The sequence below is a fragment of the Emydura macquarii genome, unplaced genomic scaffold, assembly GCF_026122565.2.
Source record: "Emydura macquarii macquarii isolate MOO-44397 ecotype Brisbane River unplaced genomic scaffold, CSIRO-AGI_Emac_v2 contig_1253, whole genome shotgun sequence".
Taxonomy (NCBI): domain Eukaryota; kingdom Metazoa; phylum Chordata; order Testudines; family Chelidae; genus Emydura; species Emydura macquarii.
The window spans coordinates 65941228-65955659 of record NW_027131390.1 but is presented as its reverse complement, the minus strand read 5'-3'; the positions used below and the strand labels follow the sequence as shown (position 1 = coordinate 65955659).

The following is a 14432-nucleotide window of genomic DNA, read 5'->3' as shown; positions in this document are numbered from 1 at the left end:
CAGTGAAAACCATGTTTTTTGGCAATCGGATAATATCTAATTTTGGAGAGTAAGACATTTTTAGAGGGGGCTCATGAAGGGGTCTTAGTTCCTAATTCTGGGAAGAAGATAATCACCTGTGTCCAATCTTGACAAAGTTAAATTGTTTGCCATATTCTAATGGATAATTCCAGCCAATACTTACTTTGAAGTTGAGAGTACACATCAGTAATTTAGCATAATAGGATTACTGTGATTATTTTCCAAACAAGTATCGTGAACTCATGTAAAGGTTAAATTTAAAAGAAATCCAAATATGGTAAGGTATGGAAATGCAGAATTAAAGCTCCAAAACTATCTTAATTCTGCCCGGTAGTAGCACAATGCAATATCTATACTATTATGATTAATGCATGTTAGTGTTTGTGGTACAGTACCAAATTAAGTTAAACTGATTTTTAAAGATATATAAGACAGAGAGACTTAAAGGGGGGGCGACGGGGATGAAAAACAGAGGACAATGTGGGGAGGAGGGTAGAATAATCAAAAGGGAGAGAGTGAAAGCAAGCCTGGAAAGGGTTAAGTAAGAAACAAGTGTGGATAGGAAATGAGAGGAAATGAATGCAAGAGAGAAAAAAAGTAAGAGTAAAAGTGGAAAGAGAAGTGTAGAGACATCACTTGATTTTTCAGCTGCAACTCCCAATGAAGTAGTAAAAGGTGCTGAACTGTGCCCCAGGAGATGTAGGTTGCTTAATCTTGTGCATTGTGGTCCAGAGATTCCATACTTGTATTCTATAAACCTTCCACAAGTTCCACTAGCTTTATGGATCACAGAAAGGTATTTGCATTAGTATCTTAGAGGAATCTTCTTGCTGATGATGCTAGCAGGATGAAAGGCTTTAGAGGACCTGCTGTTTAAGGTGCTGAATGTCCTGTCAGCAGTGAAGCTTAGTCTTGGCTGCTGAGCCCATCACCGGTGCTCAGCACCTTACAGGTCTGAGCCCTATGTGCCAGGGATACCTAGATACCAATTGCAGAGGGCACAGGGGATACATAGGGTTTTACAGAGTTTTAAAGGGTGGTATGTAAGCTCTCTACCAAGAGCTAGTAGCTCACTGGTCTTCCTAATTGTTTCCAGATGTTTGTATGGGAAATAGTTGGAGATATGTAAAATGTAAAATATTAGGTTCCAAAACAAAAGGTTGAAGTAAAGCTTGTCACCTGAGTCAAGGTGAGCCTCAGGACTGACTTAGTCAGCATGTAGAACAATTAACATCAGATGTCTACTGTCTGGGCTAGATGCAGACTTAAGAATTTACAAAGACAAAGGAACCCCAAATTAAGTCTCTGAAGAGGGGACCTAGAGAGGTATGAGACAATAGTCTGTAACCACTTAAAAAAAGAGGGGGAGGCAAGGTATTATCTTTCACTTCAGAGCAAGTTGATAGTGTGACTTCTCTCATGAACAGAAGATCATAGCCAAATCCGGCACTGAGACACTGGCCAGACTTTGTGTGAGTATTGATCTATAAAACAAAAAAGTATCTAGTTAAATAAGCATAAATTCTAGTATGCAAGTTATTATTTTTATTTTATACATAAACATTTGTTTCCAATACTTGTACTTGCTCCCACTCAAATCTCTACACTTTCCTGGCTGAAGATTTATAGCTAAAAGAAGAAAAAAATTAATTCACATATTTTAAGCAACAAGAAAGAAGTGCTTAAATTGTTCTAATATACCATGTAATGACATAGTGTCAGGTCTTGACACTAATCTGTTAACTATTTTTCTTATAAAGTGCTCTAATGATATGTTTGACAGTTGCCTTGTAAATCAGATATATTTTAGCGGTAATTGTATTGCCAGTATAAACACAATTGCAAGAGAAGAAAGAGGTTTCAGCCAATCTCTCACCATGAATCATGAATTACAGTGGAAGTCTTGTTGACCATGCAATGAAAACTGTGCTAACAATTACCTCCACAAGGTAACCCCCTTGCTTCAGCAATATTTTACAGTATACCCAAGATTTTCAATAGCATTCTGAAGGATGTTAAAGTCCCGTTTAATAAATTGTTCTTGTCCCTTGGTCTTTTAAAACTGGTCTCATTATATCACATAGAGCTGAGCAGGAAATGATTCTACCAAAATTTTTGAAACTTCAAATTTGTTTCTATTTTGCAGAGTTGAAATGGACCTAGTCTTCCATATTTCATGACATTTTCCGTGATGAGTTTTACAAAAATTTTGATTGTTTCTGATTTTGATAAAAATTTCAATCTCAATTTCAGTCAAAGAATATTACAGGTAATTATGTGAAAACAGAAAATGATGATGATAATCACAATTTTTTGCAAAAAGTTTTGCTTTGGGGAAAAAAGGACATTTTTGATGGGGAAAAAAATTGTCAAAAATGTCAGCTAACTTTATCAACCTATCCTGATCCCATGTAGCCAATGACCAAACTTCCAAAGACTTCAATAATAGCAGACCTGCCCTTTATTAACATTCGGTTATACCTCTCCATTTCCCCACTGACCAATCTCTTAAATGATTACTCATTGTAAAGACACACCCCTCAACACTGACCACATCCCACATATGATGAGACTGAAAAGTGCAATCTAGGAGCAGCATAACACTACCAATCCTTCACAAGGAAAGAAAATTATATATATAATGAGTTATGGTTAAATATATTTTACTTTATATTTATGTGATAAATGTTCATTGTTTGAAAACATACTTCCAATAAGTATTCAAAGATAATTCTCTTTGTTGAGCTATAAGAATGGTACAATTAGAATGTACTTGGAGTAATCATCTTTATGTTGTTTTCAGATTCTTCAGCTCCGTTTCTGGAACTCATCCATAGAAGATGTTCATTTTTTATACTCAGCTGGTTTGAATATTATCCCTTAATGAAAATAATTATTTGTGGATTACTTTTTACTCCTTCAATTTATTTTTGTTTATTCTAGATCTGTATTTTGAATTATATAGTCAGGAGTTCAGATTACAAAAAAGTAAGATATTGGAGGTGATGGTAATTTTTGGACCAGGGAGAGTTTGATGGAGTATAATTTATGAATCAGTTAGTCAATTTTATTCCTAGTCCCTGATTCTCTCTGCGGCTTTATGGCATCACTTAAATTCCCTGCTTCAATTTCCTCATTAGAAAAATGTAGGTAATATCTTAAAGAGCTATTATGAAGATTATTGAGATAATGTTTGTAGAATGCTGTAATTATCAAAAACTGTAGGTAGGTGCTAAATATTGTTAAATTCAGTTTTCAGTCTTGGGTGCCTAAAGTTTGGTAACTCAATCGATATGAAGACTGTGCCCATTATCATTTCAATATAGTAGCTAGCCTACCAGAGATTCCTGAACTAGCTGAGACCTTGAATTGGATTTAGGATATCAGAAAAGGGGAGATGGCCTGTGGAAAGTATAAGCATTCTCTGACTCAGTTAAGGCATAGGAATGGAGGGCTGGGGGAAAATCAACTTTGATAAAGGTTTAGATTCAACTGAGTACTGTCTGATATATGGACTGACATTTTGGTTAGTTCTCTGTTTTTCTGAAGAAGTGGGCCAACACTTAATTTTTACTTGATGGTTTTTTCTTACAAAATATATTACAGTTATAATAAATTAAATATTGACATTGTGCAATCTGAATTGAAAAACTTCATGACAGGTAACTTGTGTAATTTTTCATTAAGTTAAAAAGGACCAGGAAACCTAGAGCAAGTAGATAAGTGTTTTGTCACTTCTCAGTTGTAGAAGGGTGAGGATAAGTGAGGGAAGGTGGGAGTTCAAAAATGGGGTTGGCGTGTTTTGTGAATCTTTGATTTTGCTGCAGGAGCCCCACGGTCACAATATCGTTCCACAGAGCCAAAGTTATATTTCTAACTTTTATGGTTTCCAAGAACACTTTTAAAACATAAATTGCAGTGTTGTGTCCCTGAGTTTGTATAGAACCTTAAACAAGAGCATTGAAGTGTGAACTATCGCATTCATCCCAATGGGTTATTAACTATGAAATCTAAAGATGAGTGATCAGTGTAAATGTTGTTAACTAGTTCTACTACTGTTCTTTTATCTGAAGCATCTGACTGATATACTTACCCCACAGTTCCAAACTGCCCACCATGTTTTCTGGATTGCCATGAGACATAACCGTTACCCACCCACTTGCCAACACCTCTAAAAACTCTGGACAGCTTCTATGACATAGCTGTCATAACTGTCAGTGCAAATATCTCTGACGCTTTCCAAAGTGAAAATGTGGGCAGAATATAAAATAAATGGTACATAACATCAAAATAAATAATCTAGGCACTACAGTGTTAGCCAATCCTTTTCATATTTAATTTTATTTATTAATAAAGGAACATTTTTATTATGAGTGAAGCTGTTGCAGAATTTCCAGTCTGGTGCCCCAGCATGCCATTAAGCCAAGGTTTCTTGTGGCAGAGTTTAAGTCCAGCTTGCCTGACAGAGTGCCCAGGCCTTGCTTAGAGAATGTGCGTTAGCGTTTTACACTTTCACAAGACAGCAGGGGACAGAACTTAAAGAGATTAGGGAAAGGCTAGCAGGCAGCTCCAGCAATATCTGTAGCAATAACAACTTTTCATGGGGGCGAGCCTCAGTACTCCCTTGGGAGGCTGGAACTATGAGTGTATCCTCTTGATATTACGGCTACACAAAATGAGTCAATATTGAAGAAATAGAAAATCCCTTCAGGGCAATGAAAATACCAGCGAAGGAAATGTAACCAGTTGGGCAAGATTGACTTGTTGAATTCAATGCCAAAAGTTGAAACCTGGCAAAAGCTGTAAAATAATAATTATAACAACAAGATTAGGGTCTTTCTGTTCACTGATGGTAAAACAAAGTAAACTAACTGGTAGCTGGAACTTAAGTGCTGCAAGTTGCCAGTAAATGCTCTCCCAGACACCAAAGAAAACACACTTTCCTTCCCTTTTTTAAAAACCAGATCTATCTGTGACTCTTTTATTAAGTGGTCATAGTGTAATGTAATTGTATTTACATAATTCTAATCATTAAGTTCATCAAGTGGCTTAAGTTTACACTCTAGTTTTTGTTTAATAAAAAGCTTAGTAAAAGACCCTTCTATAACTACTGTAATTGTGCACTTACAGTACTTGTGCTAATGCTGATATCACAATGGCTGGGTGGCTTACTTTACCTGATGTGCATGCCGGTCAGTATTAGTACCACAGCAGCTTCCAGTCCTGACCAACCATACTAGAGCTTCAGGAGCAGTAGCTATAGGTAATGTTGCAAGGATGGCCCAGTGGTTAGGGTGCTACCCTAGACATATAGGTTCAAATCCCCGTTCTGTTATAGGCTTCTTCTTCAACCACGTAGTCTCCCTGTGCCTTAGTTCAGTTTCCCATCAGTAAAATGGGGGTAATAGTACTTCCTTACAGCACAGGAGTGTTGTGAGCTGCTAAGATACTACAGTAATGAGCCATCTAGGAGATCACAGATAGCTTTATTGTGCCTTTGCATAGGGCAGTAGGGAGTTGGAGCCTGGTTTTGGCCAAGCTGATTTTTTAAAGTTTTGTTGTTTTTATTTTGTATTGGTGGCTTTCAGTTCTTCTCTAGCATTTTAAAAATATAGCTGCAAAAAAGTAAAGATCTGAAAGTTACTGATGCAAGCCCTATGTCATGTGAGGCTATAGATGACACCAGGAAAGGACCTGGGTTCTTAGGCTGGGCCTGAGTGGACTCTGACATTATGGCATGGTACCTTCACTCTCTTGAGGGTTTAAATCATGGAACCAGGAGAATGAGTTGACTGTGTTGCAAAGCTTAAGAGCTGTAAATATAGGTAAACCCTCAGATCTCACCTTCCATTTCAGTTGATCATATTAAATAAATAGTCCTGGAGACATGTTAAAATAATACATGCTGTTATCCTAGTATCCTATTTTGATGGTATGAAAGTCTGCTATCCCATTTTGTAATTATCTTTGCCATATATGTGGATAATCCTTTGCTTGTTATCCATATATATTAGTCTCTAACTAGAATTTTGTTAGATATGTGTGATGATGTGGGCATTCTCAAAACATTTGACTAAAGTGTTTAAAAACACTAATCTAGGCAATGTACTGTAGTGTCAATTAATTTAGGATATCTCGTTGAGTGCTAAACTTGACACCTGCAGGTATATCAAGATGGCCACCCAAAAACTGAGGCACAAAATTAGTAAACACTTTTTTGTGTGAATGTGTGTATGTGAAAAATTACAACTGTATTATTGAGCACTCTTACTTAACTAAAAGAAGATCTTCCACTATTAAGCAAATCTTAAATTGGAAGATCTGTGAATTATCTGAAGTCCAAATATTCAATTTTATATATTTATATTTTTGGAAGAATCCATAAACCATTCCAGATATTGTAACTAATGAACCTGCAAATATTTTCGGTTTTCCCAAGGTCAGTATATTTCCATTTTCTTAGTCCAGTGGCCTTTGTCTCTTAGCAAACAGGGATGGTCTAAAAGCTTGATGTTTGTATCTGTTTAAAATTATTTTTAGATCTGAACAAAAATGAATAGTAATATTGTCTCCTAAAGCTCAATCAGTTGAAGTTGCTATTTTTTGTAGAAAAGGAACAACTTTTGGTTCATATTTTTAAAATCTTAGGCCCTGGTCCTGTAAATATGTACTTATGTGCTTAACTTTAAACATGGCAGTAGTCCTATTGAAGTCAATGGGAGTTATGAAAATCTGTCCATTTGTTTAGGTGCTTAAATATTGATGTAAGAACCTAACTTTAGGATCTTTTTTTTTTTTAATCTTGGACAAAGTACAGTCAAATGTACAAAAATAGAAATACTTTTATATGACTAGTATATTTTTGTTAGAAATGTCAGGTATTATCTGTCACAATAGAAGGTAAGAATTTCAGACCAAATGTGACTTTTAGTATCCCTTAAGGAGTGCTCCATGCCATTTTTTGTGTGAAATAAAGCAAGTGTTTAGTAGTGCACAGGGACATTATACAGCGGAGTAAAAAAGCAAGTAATTGATGCAATTGAAACAGTAAGGAAATTCATCTATTTCCTCAGTGTGTGCTCAAGGTCCCATTTAATGCTAAAATGGACAGTCAGCAAATTTACCACAAGAAGTTTTAAAATAAATATTTTCAGATCCTTTAGGATATAAAATAATAATAGTCAATGTTGATAGCTACATGAAATCAGGGGGGAAAAAGCCAGGCTTTCCTGGATATCTGTGGGACCATTGTGATCCTTCACTGTAAATTGGAACCAGCCAGCCTATCATTGGGGAAATCTAAATATAATTTTTTAAACGTTATTATGGACCCAATTCTGCAGGCGCTTTACTCATGTGAGGACTCTCTGCTGACAAAAGTAGCTCTGCTAACTTCAGTGAGAATGTTAGTGTGAATAAGGGTTGTAAAATCAAGCCCATTGCTGCTGTTTGTGTGCTGAATGCTTCTCCATCTGTTTAGGAAAGGGATTCATTTCCTCTTAGTCTGTTTTTATAGGATCACAATTTGGGGTGGAAAAGAACAAACATTAATAAAGGGAAAACAAACCCAAACATATAATTTTGTCTAGACAACTATCTCTAAATAATTTGGGTAGAGGTTGTACAACTGTGTCATGACATATTACATGCAATTTCCTGTCTTCTTCAAGATATACATGAACTTTTTATCAAAATGTGCAGCACTTGAAGTACATGTCTCTGGATGCTGATTGGAGATGGAGAATAAGCGTGAATTCAGCAAAGCACTTGGACACGTGTCACTGTTTTGGTGAATCAGGGCCATAACTTGTAATGAGTAATTTATTTGATGAATCACACTTTTTCTGGTTTGAGAAGTGTCCACAAACAGATTATAGTTTTCTCTGATATATTTGTTCAAAATTATATGTCAGTAATTTTGGTGAATAATTCTTGGTCTGTAACTCATTTTCAAACGGTAGTTGCAGCCTGTTAGAGAAAATATATATACCTGCTCTATTGCATAGAACCTTTATTTTTGTTCTTTCTTCCTTCTTTTCTTTAATTAAAAAATAAATGTTATTTGGTTCTAATTATATGATTGCTCCTTCTGTCTGGAGGAACATAACTGTGAACAATTACAGAAGAGGAAGTAGTAAGAAGTTACATATGCTGTGAAATGATTAAATTTTAGCTAATTGATAAATTAATCCATCCATTTATTAGAATACTGCACTGTGTGTATAGTGCAGAATCTGATATTTTCTTTAAAATGATTTTTTGCAAAAAAGAAACTGAGTTTCCTAAATATAACCTAGATTGGATGTGTGTGCATGCAATAATTCAAAGAGTACAAGACATCCATTTTAGAGACTTGTAATACTGGTTCTTAAAACCTGCAGAAATGTGTAACTAGTCTACGCTATAAATTTGTATTTTACACAAAATCTCTGTAATCAGTATTATTTCATCACAATAAAGTAAACTTACCTATTTATATCTGATTATATCATGGGAAAATGAAGGTCATGTCAAACTCAGTGCTAAAAGTAGAAATGTAAGAGGAAACATTTCCCCAGGTTTTTTTCAACATCCAGCGTTTTTTCCCCCATTTCAAATATACCGTAAAGCCAGTCAGGAGATAAGAAATAATTTCCATAGCATGTTTCTCAAATGGCCAGATTGGTGTCTCTGGGGAAGTTTCAGCTCTCTTCAATAAAGGTTCATGTGAGTCAAGTGGAAATGAAAAAAGGAATATGTTTTTCTTGCTTCATTTTTAGGACTCAGCTAAAGGCAGAACTGTCCCTTGCAAACCAAATGAGCCACAGATAGTTTTGCTTGGGCCAAGCCCATAGGGTAGGTCTATTTTGGAGCCCACGGAGGGAGCCTTCCAGCCTGGGTTGATAGACTCAGGGTAGTGGGGCTCATGCTAGTGCTTAAAAGCAGCTGTATCCAAGTTCCAGCTTAGGCTGTGTCTCGGGCTCTGAAGCCTAGGGAAAAGGGTGGGGTTCAGAGCCTGAGCTTCAGCCCGAGCTGCAACCAGGTCTAGCAACCATGCTTACCCGGCAGCTCTGATTGGGTCTTGCATTTCTTCCCTTTGGGAGTCTGTGACCAGTGGTGAGTATAGTGACCAAACAGATGGTCTTAAACCAAACCATAGTTTCATTTTACCAACTGGAACAGATATAGAATAAAAGAAGAAGGATTTTAAAACAATAAACAAAAACAGCACACCTCTATCTTACCTAAAGCCCTACCATCCTGTGATATTGGGGCAGGCAGGCCTAGCTTCTTTGAACACTCTAGCAGGTGAATCACTCAGTCTGGACAGCTCCCCAACAACAAACTCCCCTCTGGAAAGAGAGAGGCTCTTTTTATCCAGCCAGAGACCTTCCAGCTTGTCAAAAACCAGTGCTGTAACTGACTGGGGTCGGGTGGTAGAACCTTCACAGCTACTAACTCAAGCATGGTCTCTTAACGGTCACTGAGGGTATGTCTTCACTGACAGTGGCAAATTCGCCGTCGTCAGATCAATTTATCCAGATCGATACATGCTGTGAGATAGTGAGGGCAGAGGACAGTAGGAGAATGCTGGAAGGGAGGTATGTGAGCCCAAGAATGCTCAGGGCTCTGTTCCCTGTGGATTAACTAAGTGCCATTGGGGGGCAATTAGGGGTAGCTGGGGCCAATGAAGGACCAGCCAGGAGCTTCATAAAAGCCCTCCGCCCCAAACAGTCAGGGCACAAGCAGGAGAAGTAAGAGTGCTGTGCTGTGCTGTGCATCGCATCGGAGTGACGTGGATCGGATTGAAGTGAAGGGGAGTGGTGAGCCAACTTAAAGTGGAGGAGCAGAACGGAGTCCAGAGGCCTGTGGACAAACGGAGGTATCCGGCTCAAGGAGCCAGAAGGAGGGGGAAAAGTAGCCCAGGGAAAGACAGTGCAGCTGGGAACACGGTGCCAGCAGCACATAGCTGCCTCTCCTAGGGCCCCTGGGCTGGAACCCGGAGGAGCGGGTGGGCCCGGGTCCCTACCCCCCTCCTTAGGGAAGACGGGGTGACTGGACACACCTGGCCCACTAGAGGCAGTACAAGCGTGGGACCCACCAGAGGGGAGCTGACAGCTGCCACAATGCTTTAAATGCATTTTACTGACTATATTAGCCACATAAACCCACATTCTGCTCGTCCACTCACTGCACAGTGCAGAAGGGTTTAAGTCTATAGAGCGAGCTTGTGGAACAGGCAAATAGCTATGAAAGAAGCTGCCAACTTTCTCATAAAGCAAAACCCAACAGACCATAGTCCACATGGAAACAAAGGATGGGCCAGGCTTTGGTGAAGGAGTAAGCTCCTGCCAAAAACTGCAGCCAATCCACCAGTGTGAGGAAAAGTGATGCTTCCAGAGGCAGCATTATCTTTTGATCTCACTGCCTTCTGCCAAGTCCTAGACTGCAGCTGGGGGCCAGCAGCTCATAGCAGCACACTTATTGGTCCTACTATGTTGTTGTTGATGGGAAGTACAGTTCAGAGAGTTCTTCCATACAGAGTATACTAAGCTGTCCACAACCCCTGCAACTGCTCTGTTTTGTAAACCGGTGGGGGGGAGGGGGAGAAGAATGCTCAGACATTGGGGTTATATTAGGGCCATTCAGTTCTCACATTAGTATGTTTCCTTCTACTTTTTCTATTAACATAGTAGGGGAGCATAATGGGCTTGAAGTTGTAAACTCCTTGAGGGCAGGTTCTCCTCTTTGCACTGCATGGCACAGATGGTAATAGACAATAATCATGGTGTGTGCCATTCCTAATTTCTTGCATCAGTAGTCTTTAATGTTGATTTTCTTTATATAACTTGAACTGTATTCAAATACCTAAAAAGAGAAAAAAAAAATCTATTTAGAAGCGGTGATCATGGTGGAATAGATGTATAAGACTACTGAAATTTTATTGAAACTACTTTGGCAGAGGATCCATCCCCAGAATCCTGACAACCATGACAAGAGAACCACATAGACCCTGAAATACAAGAGGCGCAAATTAACGAAAGGTGAGCCATGCTTCTCCCAAAGCTGCTTCAGGAGTTCAGGAATGGTATCAGTCAACATCTATCTGGGCCATCATTTTAAAATAGTGAATCGAATTGTATAAATGTAGTGCACCTCAGTGAAGACCATTCAGCTGCCCGTTGTTTTCTCTATGATCATTAACATGTCTATCTACAGCTCTTCCCCTTTAGCCTTGGTGATGTTTGTAGGGTTTATTTGTCTCGAGTTAAATGTTTAACTCTTAAGTAAACAGGATTTCTGGATTAGATGAAGAGTACCAGCATCTGTGTACTGTACAGGAGTTGATGCTTAATTAAAAAGAAATCCAAATCATGCTGCTTTTCTTTACAACCCTGGCATCTGTTTGGCTTCTGACAGTGCCTTCCTTACTCCCCCAGGACAGATGCCACCTTCGGTTAATTATAATTGCAAAGATTTTAACAGCACATACAATGGGGAATTCAGTTGAAACATACCAATCTTCTGGACTGCAGACAGAGAACATACTTTCTCCTCATTTGAAGTGCAATGATGGGTTAACTAATGCTGGAGTTTGATGGCAAAGTAACTGAAATGCACAGATAGCTGCAGGCACAGTTATTGACTTAATAAATACCTTCTAGGGTTTCCAACACACACAAAAACAACTTTTTATATTTCAAAATGATTTTAAAAATAGCTAAAAGGATCTTCCTTGTTTTTCTCAGCATGCAAGAAATTTCCATCTCCCACAAATGGATTACTGCATCATTCATTGCAAAGATGGTTTCCAGTTTGACAGTGAACTAGCAATTGGCTATTTGTGCCATCCAACGGGAGTGTAGACTGCAATGCCTCCAGAAAAAAATGTTCCTTGGCTTAACTGTGCATTAAAAGGTAGCTAAACTCTCACTACTGCTTTCTCTCTCTCCCAATACTTACTTAATGCTGTGGTGATTTATAAAGTAAGTTATGCGTGCTTTAGCCATTGGTGATGCTGGAGTATGCTGAAATTTGTATATTATCTTTAACTTGGTCTGGATTCAGCTGTCAGCTTTTTGGTAGATGCCAGGAAACAAATTAGGAACCTTTAGTAAGGAATGGAGGAACATGAACTGTTTCTGAGAATGATTGGTTCTGATTGCTCTGTTTCTCATCCTAACTTTTGTAGTTAGCTCGCTCATTTCTATTGTGCTTTCTCATTGTTACCTCCTGAGGTATGATTTCATCTTCAAACTCCAGGAAAAAGATACTGAGGAGCCTGATCTTGTGAGGTGCTGAGTGCCTCTGGGTCATTTCAAGGTCATTTCAGTAGGAGGTGAAGATGTGCAGCTCCTCATAGCATCATGCTTTGAAGGTTTGGGTGTATGTATTTGTGTAATACACATTTCTTAAAGCTTTAGGTGGCTTCCTTAACATCAAACTTAGGGCCTCACTGCTGCTCCATTGTTGTTCTACTCAGATCTGTTCATTACAGGATATAGAATTGAAAGTTTCTTTTAAATTCATTGGTCTTACCCTGTTTACTGCTGCTGACTTTCCTCTAGATCACATTGGGATCAACCATGCTCCCATTACAGCCAATGGCAGTTTTACCATTGAGAATGGCGAATTATTGGGAATCTTACAAGAGCAGATCCTGTGTTATGCTGAGGTCCAACTCTGGTGAGAGTCTCAGTGAAGTCTGTGACAACATTTAGCGGTTGTTAAGAGTTCTGGCAGAGGCTAGTAGAGAATGAGAGACTGTCAATAGCACTGAAAGGCAGGACCAGGTGCTCAGTACTATGGGTTGTCATTGTGCATGCAAAGAATCTGCTGTGCATGTTTGATGTGTATTTTTGATGAAAGAAGAGTCCCACTGCACCTCCGATTCACTAAAAGATTCTGATGTGCAACTCCTTCCATAAGACCAGATGTTGACCCCTTTATTAGATGTTACTTGCACAGTGTGAGAATTTGGAGAGTCTGTCTGTACCATGTAGGAATCATGGTTCATATTACAAAGTTATTATGAAGTTGTTACTATGAAAATTGCGGTAACACAAATGCCCCTCTGTATGTGTTTCACCATGAGCTAGCAGAGTTCCCACAACATCATATCTCGGCCAGGCCAGGGACAATGGTGAGTCATTAAAACTCAATGACCATAGGTAAATTACTTTGGTAAAATGAGTTTGCTTGAGTTGGGAGAAGATACTTCCTCCTCCTGTCTGAAGAGAAGGGGGAAGTAGAGACCAATGGACGGTTACTGGAGGACAAGGATACAGGTGACCAAGCAAAAAGACTTGTGAGGAAAATACAGAGACATACACAAGAAATTTGGGTGGGAGAGGGGAAGGGGTAGGTTGGCTATGGTCTTTGGAAGCCAGCTTATCTAGGGAGACAGACTCCATGGTTTGGAAGAGAAGACATGCAAGTTCAGACCCTGACTCCAGCCCAAAGAATACTCTCGAGTGGTGAGGAAACTGAGTCAGGGAAATGCTTGTATGGTTTATTCTTTTTGTATAGATCTGTATGTTTCTCACATGATTAAGTAAAGAGCAATAATGTTAGACTTCTATGCAAAGAGTCTGTGCATTATATGCTTCACCTATTCCCTTGAAGAGGCAAATCAGAAGACTCACACCTTTGGGTGAAGTTCTGGGAAAGGGTGTACTTAAATTATGGGTGACGGGGGCACCACAGGTTCAAACAGCTAGGCACAGTGACAACAGAGGTCTCAGATTGGGATGCCAGATGGAGGACCTGTATCCCCAGAGTACGCATAGGGATCACAAGACCAAGGCAGTGCTTGGAATCTGTTCAGTCTCCAGAGGCTTAAAACATTCAGGTATTCAGTGGTTGGATTCCACGCCCCCTGCTTCTCCCCACTCACAGAGCAGTCTGAGCCACTGGCAGGAGGAGGAGCCCAATCAGATCTGTGGCACATGGGGAGTCCAATGTGAATGCTCATGCAAATAATTGTTCACCAAAATGAGTAAGAGGTCCACAATCTGTCTTATAGTAAGATATATGCAGGAAGTATTTGTGCCTAGATTTACATTTATTTAGGTGCCTAAATGGGAGCTGAACTCTTTTGAAAATCTGAGCCCAATGATGAGGGACCATCAATTTGTACCTAGTCAGCAATCAGCACTAATGTCCAGGAATGAAAGAAGGAAAATGCACCAAAACAAAAGGGGAAAGCATACAAGTGGTAGGAAGAACGTTAACTCAACTTCTGCCTTTGCTGGTTTCATGGATGTGAGGGCAAACTTTGTTCCTCTATTTTTTAAGCTGGAGATAAAGAGGAGAAAGATGTAGTCTGAACATCTTTTGTAATGAATATCCTTTGGTGTCTATATCTACATTTGGTAGAAATATTGTGGTATCTATCATGATTTCAGTCTTCTGATTATCTTCATTGATAA

The 14432-nt window shown here is 38.9% G+C and overlaps 1 long non-coding RNA gene across 1 annotated transcript in view; it reads left to right on the top strand.

Moving 5' to 3' along the window:
- LOC137153575 (uncharacterized) overlaps nt 1-11889 on the top strand; it is a 190084-nt gene extending 178195 nt beyond the window's left edge. Inside the window, exons 3-4 of the long non-coding RNA XR_010919842.1 lie at nt 10964-11045; nt 11751-11889. This is a non-coding gene — a long non-coding RNA (uncharacterized lncRNA). The remainder of the gene's footprint in view (nt 1-10963; nt 11046-11750) is intronic.
- Nucleotides 11890-14432: the final 2543 nt, after the last annotated feature.